A 12,376-nucleotide genomic window follows, 5' to 3' on the forward strand; every position below is an offset into this window, starting at 1 on the left:
ATAAGTGGAGCTGGGAAAACTGGACAGCTACATGTAAAAGAATGAAATTGAACACTTCCTAACACCATACACAAAAATAAACTCAAAATGGATTAAAGACCTAAATGTAAGGCCAGACACTATAAAACTCTTAGAGGAAAACATAGGCAGAACACTCTTTGACATAAATCGCAGCAAGATCTTTTTTGACCCACCTCCTAGAGTAGTGGGAATAAAATCAAAAATAAACAAATGGGACCTAATGAAATTTAAAAGCTTTTGCACAGCAATGGAAACCATAAACGAGACGAAAAGACAACCCTCAGAATGGGAAAAAATATTTGCAAATGAAGCAATGGACAAAGGATTAATCTCCAAAATATACAAGCAGCTCATGAAGCTCAATATCAAAAAAATAACCCAATCCAAAAATGGGCAGAAGACCTAATAGACACTTCTCCAAAGAAGACATATAGATTGCCAACAAACACATGAAAAGATGTTCAACATCACTAATTAATAGAGAAATGCAAATCAAAACTACAATGAGATATCACCTCACACCAGTCAGAAAGGCCATCATCACACAATCTACAAACAACAAATGCTGGAGAGGGTGTGGAGAAAAGGGAACCCTCTTGCACCGCTGGTGGGAATGTAAATTGATACAGCCACTATGGAAAACAGTATGGAGGTTCCTTAAAAAACTAAAAATAGAACTACCATATGATCCAGCAATCCCACTACTGGGCATATACCCTGAGAAAACCATAATTCAAAAAGATACATGTACCACAATGTTCACTGCAGCACTATTTACAATTTCCAGGACATGGAGGCAACCTAAATGTCCATCGACAGATGAATGGATAAAGAAGATGTGGCACATATATACAATGGAATATTACTCAGCCATAAAAAGAAACGAAATGGAGGTATTTGTAGTGAGGTGGATGGAGTTAGAGTCTGTCATACAGAGTGAAGTAAGTCAGAAAGAGAAAAACAAATACAGTATGCTAACACATATATACGGAATCTAAGGAAAAAAAAAAAGGTCATGAAGAACCTAGTGCAAGACGGGAATAAAGACACAGACCTACTAGAGAATGGACTTGAGGATATGGGGAGGGGGAGGTGTAAGATGTGACAGGGTGAGAGAGTGTCATGGACATATATACACTACCACATGTAAAATAGATAGCTAGTGGGAAGCAGCCGCATAGCACAGGGAGATCAGCTCGGTGCTTTGTGACCACCTAGAGGGGTGGGATAGGGAGGGTGGGAGGGAGGGAGATGCAAGAGGGAAGAGATATGGGAACATATGTATATGTATAACTGATTCACTTTGTTATAAAGCAGAAACTAACACACCATTGTAAAGCAATTATACTCCAATAAAGATGTTAAAAAAAAAAGAGGTTGTGGCACATATATACAATGGAATATTACTCATCCATAAAAAGGAACGAAATTGGGTCATTTATAGAGATGTGGGTGGACCTAGAGACTGTCACACAGAGTGAAGTAAGAAGGAAAAACAAGTATGGTATATTAATGCATATATGTGGAATCTGAAAAAATTGGTATAGACGATCTTATTTACAAAGCAGAAATAGAGACACAGATGTAGAGAGCAAACATGGATACCAAGGGGGAAAGGGGGAGGTGGGATGAATTGGAAAATTGGTGTTGACATATATACACTATTGATACTATGTATAAAATAGATAACTAATGAACCTACTGTATAGCACAGGGAACTCTACTCAATGCTCTGTGGTGACCTAAATGGGAAGGAAATCCAAAAAAGAGGGGATATATGTATACGTATAGCTGATTCACTTTGCTGTACAGTAGAAACTAATACAACATTGTAAAGCAACTATGCTCTAATAAAAATTAAAACAACAAAAACTGTAAACCAATTACATATATGAATTTAGATATGCTAACATTAAAAAAAAATTCAAATAAAATCTAGGTTTGTATCAAAAAAACAAAAAAACAAAACCATAGGCAGTGGGTTCCTGCCACCTCATCACTTTTGCAAAATTCCTCTGGTTCTCCAGAAACATAGATATTATGCACTGACTACATAATTTGTAGGTCCCAGTGCAAAACGAAACCATGGAGCCTCTTGTTAAAAAATTGTTAAGAATTCAAGAAGACAGCAGCAGAGCGTTAAGCCAAGTGCAGAGCCCTGTGTGACTGCACAGATCATCCACCCATGGGGCCAGCCCTGATGTTATGTGTTAATCTGCACAGACTACATATCAAACATTCTGAGCAAATAAGAAGGTCTGTTCAGAGGCACCCTGGTGGGGAGGTAGGAGCCCCAGATCTGAGCATGGAGATTCTGGATTCCAGTAATAGCTCTATGAATAACCTCCTGTTATTCCTGTTGACCTTGAGCATGTTATTTAACCTCTTGGAGGTTCAGTTTACTTATCTGTAAGGTTGAGAGAGGGCGAAGTGGGGAAGTGGTGGGCCAGGTCAGTGTTTCTCAAACTTTATTTATATGTTATTTATATTCATATACTACATTTTTAGTATAGTGGTTATGATCATGGACTCTGGACCCACACACCTGAGTTCTAATTTGGCTTTGCTGTATTCTAACTGTGTGACCTCAGTCAAGTGCCCCAGTTTCCTCATCTGTGAAATGCAGGTGGTTGTGCAGATTAAATAAGTTAACATAAGTAAAGTCCTTGGAATGATGGCTAATATGCGGCAAGAGCTATATAAGTGTTAATTATTACTTTGAATCATATGGCACATGTACTAGTACTAGTTTTTTCTTCAATTTGACTCTTTAAAAAACTTTTATTGCAGTATAATTGCTTTACAAGGTTGTGTTAGTTTCTGTTGTACAACAAATGAATCAGCTATAAGTATACATACATCCCCATATCCCCTCCTTCATGAGCCCCCCTAACATCCTCCCTATCCCACCCCTCTAGATCGTCACAAAGCATCGAGTTGATCTCCCTGTGCTATGCAGCAGCTTCCTACTAGCCATCCATTTTACATTTGGTAGTGTATATATGTCACTGCTACTCTCTCACTTCGTCCCAGCTTCCCCTTCCCCGCCTGTGTCCTCAAGTCTGTTCTCTATGCCTGCGTCTTTATTCCTGCCCTGCCACTAGGTTCATCAGTACCGTTTTTTTTTTAGATTACATATATGTGCGTTAGCACACGGTACTTGTTTTTCTCTTTCTGACTTACTTCACTCTGTATGATAGACTCTAGGTCCATCCACCTCATTACAAATAACTCAATTTTGTTCTTTTTTATGGCTGAGTAATATTCCATTGTATATATGTGCCACATCTTCTTTACCATTCATCTGTCGATGGACATTTAGGTTGCTTCCATGTCCTGGAAATTGTAAATAGTGCTGCAGTGAACATTGTGGTACATGTATCTTTTTGAATTATAGTTGTCTCAGGGTATATGCCCAGTAGTGGGATTGCTGGATCATATGGTAGTTCTATTTTTAGTTTTTTAAGGAACCTCCATACTGTTTTCCATAGTGGCTGTATCAATTTACATTCCCACCAACAGTGCAAGAGGGTTCCCTTTTCTCCACACCCTCTCCAGCATTTGTTGTTTGTAGATTTTGTGATGATGGCCATTCTGACCAGTGTGAGGTGATACCTCACTGTGGTTTTGATTTGCATTTCTCTAACGATTAGTGATGTTGAGCATCCTTTCATGTGTTTGTTGGCAATCTGTGTGTCTTCCTTGGAGAAATGTCTATTTAGGTCTTCCGCCCATTTTGGGATTGGGTTGTTTGTTTTTTTGATATTGAGCTGCATGAGCTGCTTGTATATTTTGGAGATTAATCCTTTGTCCGTTGCTTCATTTGCAAATATTTTGTCCCATTCTGAGGGCTGTCTTTTCGTCTCATTTATGGTTTCCTTTGCTGTGCAAAAGCTTTTAAATTTCATTAGGTCCCATTTGTTTATTTTTGATTTTATTCCCATTACTCTAGGAGGTGGGTCAAAAAAATCTTGCTGCGATTTATGTCAAAGAGTGTTCTGCCTATGTTTTCCTCTAAGAGTTTTATAGTGTCTGGCCTTACATTTAGGTCTTTAATCCATTTTGAGTTTATTTTTGTGTATGGTGTTAGGAAGTGTTCAATTTCATTCTTTTACATGTAGCTGTCCAGTTTCCCCAGCTCCACTTATTGAAGAGGCTCTCTTTGCTCCGTTGTATATTCTTGCCTCCTTTGTCAAAGATAAGGTAACCATATGTGTGTGGGTTTATCTCTGGGCTTTCTAGCTTGTTCCACTGATCTATATTTCTGTTTTGTGCCAGTACCATACTGTCTTGATTACTGTAGCCTTGTAGTAGAGTCTGAAGTCGGAGAGCCTGCTTCCTCCAGCTCCATTTTTTCCCCCTCAAGATTGCTTTTGCTATTCGAAGTCTTTTGTGTTTCCATACAAATTGTAAAATTTTTTGTTCTAGTTCTGTGAAAAATGCCGTTGGTAATTTGATAGCAATTGCATTGAATCTGTAGATTGCTTTGGGTAGTATAGTCATTTTCACAATGTTGATTCTTCCAATCCAAGAACATGGTATATCTTTCCATCTGTTTGTATCATCTTTGATTTCTTTCGTAAGTGTCTTATAGTTTTCTGCATACAGGTCTTTTGCCTCGTTAGGTTGGTTTATTCCTAGATATTTTATGCTTTTTGTTGCAGTGGTAAATGGGAGTGTTTCCTTGATTTCTCTTTCTGAGTTTTCATTGTTAGTGTATAGGAATGCAAGAGATTTCTGTGCATTAATTTTGTATCCTGCTACTTTACCAAATTCACTGAGTAGCTCTAGTAGTTTTCTGGTGGCATCTTTAGGATTATATATATAGAGTATCATGTCATCTCCAAACAGTGACAGTTTTACTTCTTCTTTTCCAATTTGGATTCGTTTTATTTCTTTTTCTTCTCTGATTGCCATGGCTAAAACTTCCAAACTATGTTGAATAATAGTGGTGAGAGTGGGCACCTTTGTCTTGTTCCTGATCTTAGAGGAAATACTTTCAGTTTTTTACCATTGAGAATGATGTTGGCTGTGGGTTTGTCATATATGGAGTTTATTATGTTGAGGTAGGTTTCCTCTATACCCTCTTTCTGCAGAGTTTTTTTCATAAATGTGTGTTGAATTTTGTCAAAAGCTTGTTCTGCATCTATTGAGACTATCATATCGTTTTTATTCTTCAGTTTGTTAATGTGGTGTGTCACATTGATTGATTTGCATATATTGAAGAATCCTTGCATTCCTGGGATAAACCCCACTTGATCATGGTGTATGATCCTTTTAATGTGCTGTTGGATTCTGTTTGCTAGTATTTGTTGAGGATTTTTTCATCTATGTTCATCAGTGATATTGGCCTGTAATTTTCTTTTTTTTGTGACATCCTCGTCTGGTTTTGGTATCAAGGTGATGGTGGCTTCGTAGGATGAGTTTGGGAGTGTTCTTCCCTCTGCTATATTTTGCAAGAGTTTGAGAAGGATAGGTGTTAGCTCTTTTCTAAAAGTTTGATAGAAATCACCTGTGAAGACATCTGGCCCTGGACTTTTGTTTGTTGGAAGATTTTTAATCACAGTTTCAGTTTCAGTGCTTGTGATTGGTCTGTTCATGTTTTCTATTTCCTCCTGGTTCAGTCTTGGAAGGTTGTAGTTTTCTAAGAATTTGTCCATTTCTTCCAGGTTGTCCATTTTATTGGCATATAGTTGCTTGTAGTAGTCTCTCATGACCCTTTGTATTTCTATGGTGTCAGTTGTTACTTTTCCTTTTTCATTTCTATTTCTGTTGCTTTGAGTCTTCTCCCTTTTTTTCCTGATGAGTCTGGAAAAATGTTTTATCAATTTTGTTTATCTTCTCAAAGAATCAGCTTTTAGTTTTATTGATGTTTGCTATTGTTTCCTTCATTTCTTTTTCATTTATTTCTGATCTGATCTTTATGATTTCTTTCCTTCTGCTGACTTTGGGGTTTTTTGTTCTTTCTCTAATTGCTTTAGGTGTCAGGTTAGGTTGTTTATTTGAGATTTTTCTTATTTGTTGAGGTAGGGTTGTATTGCTATAAACTTCCCTCTTAGAACTGCTTTTGCTGCATCCCATAGGTTTTGGGTCGTCGTGTTTTCATTGTCATTTGTTTCTCGGTATTTTTTGATTTCCTCTGTGATCCCTTGGTTGTTTAGCAGCGTATTGTGTAGCCTCCATGTGTTTGTAGTTTTTACAGTTTTTTTTCCTGTAATTGATATGTAGTCTCATAGTGTTGTGGTTGGAAAAGATGCTTGATACAATTTCAATTTTCTTAAATTTACTGAGGCTTGATTTGTGACCCAAGGTGTGATCTATCCTGGAGAATGTTCCGTGTGCACTTGAGAAGAAAGTGTATTCTGTTGTTTTTGGATGGAATGTCCTATAAATATCAATTAAGTCCATCTGATCTAATGTGTCATTTAAAGCTTGTGTTTTCCTATTTATTTTCTGTTTGGATGATCTGTCCATTGGTGTAAGTGGAGTGTTAAAGGCACCCACTATTATTGTGTTACTGTTGATTTCCCTGTTTATGGCTGTTAGTATTTGCCTTATGTATTGAGGTGCTCCTATGTTGGGTGAATAGATATTTACAATTGTTATATCCTCTTGGATTGATCCCTTGATCATTATATAGTGTCCTTCCTTGTCTCTTGTAATAGTCTTTATTTTAAAGTGTATTTTATCTGATGAGTATTGCTACTCCATCTTTCTTTTGATTTCCATTTGCATGGAATATCTTTCTCCATCCCCTCACTTTCAGTCTGTATGTGTCCCTAGGTCTGAAGTGGGTCTCTTGTAGACAACATATATATGGGTCTTGTTTTTGTATCCATTCAGCCAGTCTGTGTCTTTTGGTTGGGGCATTTAATCCATTTACATTTGAGGAAATTATTGATATGTATGTTCCTATTACCGTTTTCTTAACTGTTTTGGATTTGTTTTTGTAAGTCTTTCCCTCCTCTTGCGTTTCCTGCCTAGAGAAGTTCCTTTAGCATTTTTTGTAAAGCTGGTTTGGTGGTGCTGAATTCTCTTAACTTTTGCTTGTCTGTAAAACTTTTGATTTCTCCATCAAATCTGAATGAGATCCTTGCTGGGTAGACTAATCTTGGTTGTAGGTTTTTCCCTTTCATCAGTTTAAATATATCTTGCCACTCCCTTCTGGCCTGTAGAGTTTCTGCTGAAAGATCAGCTGTTAACCTTATGGGGATTTCCTTGTATGTTACTTGTTGCTTTTCCCTTGCTGCTTTTAATATTTTTTCATTGTGTTTAATTTCTATTAGTTTGATTAATATGTGTCTCGGCATGTTTCTCCTTGGGTTTATCCTGTATGGGACTCTCTGCACGTCTAGGACTTGATTGACTGTTTCCTTTCCCATGTTGGGGAAGTTTTCAACTATAATCTCTTCAAATATTTTCTCAGACCCTTTCTTTTTTCTTCTTCTTCTGGTATGCCTATAATTCGTTGTTGGTATGCTTAATATTGTCCCAGAGGTCTCTGAGACTGTCCTCAATTCTTTTCATTCTTTTTTCTTTATTCTGCTCCCTGGCAGTTATTTCCACCTTTCTATCTTCCAGCTCACTTATCCACTCTTCTGCCTCAGTTATTCCGGTATTTTTTATTTAATTAAAAAAATTAAATAAAGTATTTTTAATTTCAGTTATTGTGTTGTTCATTACTGTTTGTTGGCTCTTTAGTCTTTCTAGGTCCTTGTTAAATGTTTCTTGTATTTTCTGTATTCTATTTCCAAGATTTTTGATCATCTTTACTATCATTATCTGAATTCTTTTTAGGGTAGTTTGCCTATTTCCTCTTCATTTATTTGGTCTTGTGGGTTTTTATCTTGCTCCTTGCCTATAAGATATTTCTCTGTCTTCTCACTTTGTCTAATTTACAGTATTTGAGGTCTCCTTTCCCTCGGCTGCAGGGTCGTGTTCCTCTTGCTTCTGTTCTCTGCCCCCGGTGGTGGGGTTGGTCCAGTGCCTTGTGTAGGCTTCCTGATGGGAGGGACTGGTGCCTGCTTTCTGGTGGGTGAAGCTGAGTATTTTCCCTCTGATGAGAAGGGCCATGTCATGTGGTATGTTTTGGGGTGTCTGTGAGCTTAGTATCACTTTAGGTAGTCTGTGTGCTGATGGGTGGGTTTTTGTTCTTGTCTTGTTTGTTGTTTAGTGTGAGGTGTCCAGCGTTGGGAGCTGCTGGCAGTTGGGTGGAGCTGGGTCTTGGATTCAGAAAGAGGCCTCCAAGAGAGCTCTTGGTGATTAATCTTCCCTGGGGCCAGGAATTCTCTAGTGGTCCAGCATCCCGGGCTCAGTGCTCCCACTCCAGAGCCTCAGGCTCGACTTCTGGTTGAGGGACCATGACCCCACAAGTCGCTTGTCCCGGCAATAAGGGAGATTAAGGAAAAAAAAAAAAAAACTAACAAAACCCCAGACAAATGGTAAAAAGTAAAATCATACAAACAGAAACAGAAACAAGGAAACATGCACACACAGAAAAGAAACAAAAGCAGAACAAAATAAATCAAATAGCAAGAGAACAACCAGACAAACAAAAGAACCCAAGAAGAAAATCAAACAATTAAGAAGAAAGCTGACAAAAACCCAAAACCAAAAAACAAAACCAAAGCAGAGTGCCAACTGAAGAATGAAGCAAAGAAACAAAGCAAACCAACAAAAATGATATTAAAAAAAAAAGAAAAACAGAAAGGGGAAAGAAGACAGAAGAGCAAAAAGGCAACATAGAAACAAATATTTAAAAAAATAGAAAATATATTAAAGAAAAAAAGACAAACAAAACCCCAGAGAAATGGTAAAAACAAAATCAAACATAAACAGAAACAAGGAACACCACATATAAAAGAACAAAAACAAGAGCCAAATACAACAAAAAAGCCAGAGAACAACCAGACAATAGAAGAATTCAAAAATGAAATCAAACAATTAGGATTAAAAGTAACAAAAACACTATAACCTAAAAACAAAACCAAAGCAGTGTGCCAACTGAAGAATAAAGCAAGGAAACACAACAAACCAATAAAAATGATTAAAAAGATATAATAATAAAATAAAATAAAAAGGGAAAAAACACAGGAAAACAGAAAAGCAAAGTAGAGATAGAAATATATATATAAAAGAAAAATATATTAAGAAAAAGAGGAAGAAAAAAATAGGGAAAAGAAACACAGAACAACAGAAAAGCAAGTATAAATAGAAATGTATAAAAAAAATAAAAAAAGTTATAAAACAGAGATCCCAAAAGACTAAATAAACAAAACAAAAAAACCCCCTAAAACAACAAGAAACAAACAAAAAAAGAAAGAAAAAGAAACCAAAAAAAAAAAAAAAGCTAGAACCAACAACAGAATGAATCAAAACATAATAAAGTCAATAGTAATAATTATGTTTCCGTGGGATGTCTGCTGTAAGTGTCCTTGCACACGCCGTGAGCCACAGCCCCCGCTCTGGCCTCCCGGCTGGTCTCTGGACCTGCTGTGGGGCACTGTGGGGACCACTCAGGCTTTGATCTGGCCTAGTTCCTGTGTGTGCTGCCCACAACGTCCACAGCTGCCAGAGCTAGACCGTTTTCATTTGTGGGAACACTCAGTGTCTACTCAGATATTCCATAGACGCAGGGTCTACCTAACTGATTGTGGGGATTTAATCTGCAGCTTGTACAGCTGGTGGAAAGATTTCCATCTTCTTCTTAGTCACCCCATCCCTGGGGTTCAGCTTTGGTTTTATCCCCAGCTCTGTACGTGGTCCACCTACAGGAGTCTTGTCCTGAGTCTGCCTTGGAGCTCTTGGGTCTGCCCCCGTGAGGACCGCGGCGCAGAGGTGGTATGACTGCTTGGATCATGGGAGCCCCAGGTGCACCAGATGCGCAGGGAAGGCTGGCAGCCACGGGTGCAAGAGCCCTAATGAGGGCCTTTTCTGCTGCCTGGCATAAGGCACATGAGGGCCAGCCTTGAGGGGGCTTTTTTTATTGCCCAGCAGCCAGCGCACAAGAGCCAGCCCTGAGTGGGCTTCTTTTTTTTTTTTTTAAATAAATTTCTTTATTTATTTGTTTATTTTTTGGCTGTGTTGGGTCTTCGTGCTGTGCTCAGGCTTTCTCTAGTTGTGGCGAGCAGGGGCCACTCTTCGTTGTGATGCACAGGCTTCTCATTGTGGCGGCTTCTCTTGTTGCGGAGCGTGGGCTCCAGGTGCGTGCTCTTCAGTAGTTGTGGCTGGCGGACTCTAGAGCGCAGGCTCAGTAGCTGTGGTGCACAGGTCCAGCTGGTACGTGGCACATGGGATTTTCCAGGACCAGGGCTCGAACCCGTGTCCCCCGCACCGTCAGACGGACTCCCAACACTGCGCCACCAGGGAAGCCCCCTGGGCTTCTTTTATTGTCACTGGCAGGTGCCGGTGTGTAGGTAGAGAGAGGCTACAGTAGTGGTTTCTCCCCCTGCGTGTGACTGAGCAATAGCACCCTGCTTCCATGGCAGTCTGGTCTTCCTCCCTAGGCATTCCCTGCTGCAGATTTCCTCCCTCCCGTCCCCTCAGTCCGTCTCCCCACAGCCAACAGCAGTTCTCGCTCTGAGCCTGTTCTCCAGTCCCCACGCACCAGCTCCCAGCCCCTTTGCACACCTGTGAAAACATGTCCCAGTCCCAGGCACGTATGGCCACAGTATGGACCGTCTGTGTATTTCTCACTCTGTCCTGTCTGCCACAGACTGGCCGCTTCACCCTCTTCTGACAGCCTCTAATGCTTCCCTTCTGTCCCAGTCTATTTCCCTGTCAGAGAGGGGGTTTCCCCGAATTCGGGGCTCTCTCCTCTGCTTCAGCTTCCCCTCCCTGGGGTGCAGGTCCTGTCCCGCTTCCTCTCCTCCTCTTTCTCCCTTCTTTTTTTCCATCCTACCCAGTTATGCAGGGATCTTTATAGTCCTTTCCAGTGTCCAAGGTCTTCTGCTAGTTTTCAGCTGGTGTTCTGTGAGAATTGTTGCATCTACAGATGTATTCCTGATGCATCCGTGGAGAGAGATGAACTCCACGTCCACCTACTCTCTGCCATCTTGAATCTCCTTGACTCACTTTTAAAATTTAAAAATAATCACCAGATTCATGTGAATGTATATATTTTTCTAGTATTTGTGAAAGTGAATAATAATCATATAATATTTTAAAAAGTTCATTCATATACTCTCTAAAATCAGTCCAAATATTAACAATGGAATGGTCACCACACTGTGGGTAACACTGTACTAGATGTTGGAGGCTTCTTCTAGCTTAAATAGTCCAGGAAAAGATGAATAAATTCATGTGTATTTGTGTCTGTGCCTTCATTCATTTGACAAATACACGACTGTAATATTTCTACCCACTTCATTCATTTCTGCCCATAATAACATCTTTCCATTGGTTAGCTTCTTGTTCCAGTGGAAAAATGTTTAAACAGAAAAGAGAGATTGTGAATAAATCATATAAATGCTTAGAACTTTGATGAGTCGGTGGGGTCCTCTCAAGAGATCCCTTAAAGTCTAACAAGGGATGAGGCTTAGGGTAGTGAAAAATTGGTACAAAATGCTTACAGGAAGGCATAGGATGGCCTTCAGATGTGAGGAGTCTTCTGGGGGACATATGTTCTTTCCTTTGAATACTGTGTTTTCCCCCCACTTCCCTCTGCCTAAATCCTATCTTATAGGCCCAGTTCAAATTCTACCTCCTTAAAGTCCTTTCCAGCTATTCTGACTGGAAGTTTCCTTTTTTTCATCTGAAGAGTGCTTTACAATCATAGAGAAGTATTTATTAAGCACGAACTATGTTCCGGCACAGAGGTCACCGGGTTGAACACCCATATCCCTGACCTCAAGGAGTGGATGGGCTACAACTCAATGACTCTCTATGCTGCCTTGCCCAGGCTGGTTGATTCACACATATTTGTCTTGCCTCCCTTAAGGCTGAGTTACTTATTCTCTACTTTCCTATTCCTCAAAGCACCTAAGGACTCTCCTTAGCTAAGTATTTGTTGCCAGAGATCCCAGGGTTACCAAGTTGTATAGGAAATATAAAAATAATAACTAAGGAACTTTAAAATTAGTCTTCACTTAGACATCCCTCTCAAGTTATCACAAGCACCAGTCCCCAGCAATTTCATAAACATCAGTGATGGTCATATAGGATAAACATGTAATGTGAATATAATATAAATTGATCCCAAAGGAAACCTAGAAATCTTGGGAATGATACAGGACTTCCTGAAGGCAGTGAAAGTGAGTTTAGAGAGAGCAATAGTAATTCACTCGCAGCTGTGGACGTTGATGACCCAACAGAGTCCTATCAGTTATCAATAGAAGAAGAGAAAAGCAACAAGGAT

The 12,376-nt window shown here is 39.4% G+C and overlaps 1 protein-coding gene across 1 annotated transcript in view; it reads right to left on the reverse strand.

Moving 5' to 3' along the window:
* Positions 1–12,376, reverse strand: part of SLC7A14 (solute carrier family 7 member 14) — a 124,355-nt gene that overhangs the window by 10,839 nt on the left and 101,140 nt on the right. The window lies entirely within an intron of this gene.

This window comes from Balaenoptera musculus, chromosome 4, assembly GCF_009873245.2.
Source record: "Balaenoptera musculus isolate JJ_BM4_2016_0621 chromosome 4, mBalMus1.pri.v3, whole genome shotgun sequence".
In the NCBI taxonomy this organism is placed as follows: Eukaryota; Metazoa; Chordata; class Mammalia; order Artiodactyla; family Balaenopteridae; genus Balaenoptera; species Balaenoptera musculus.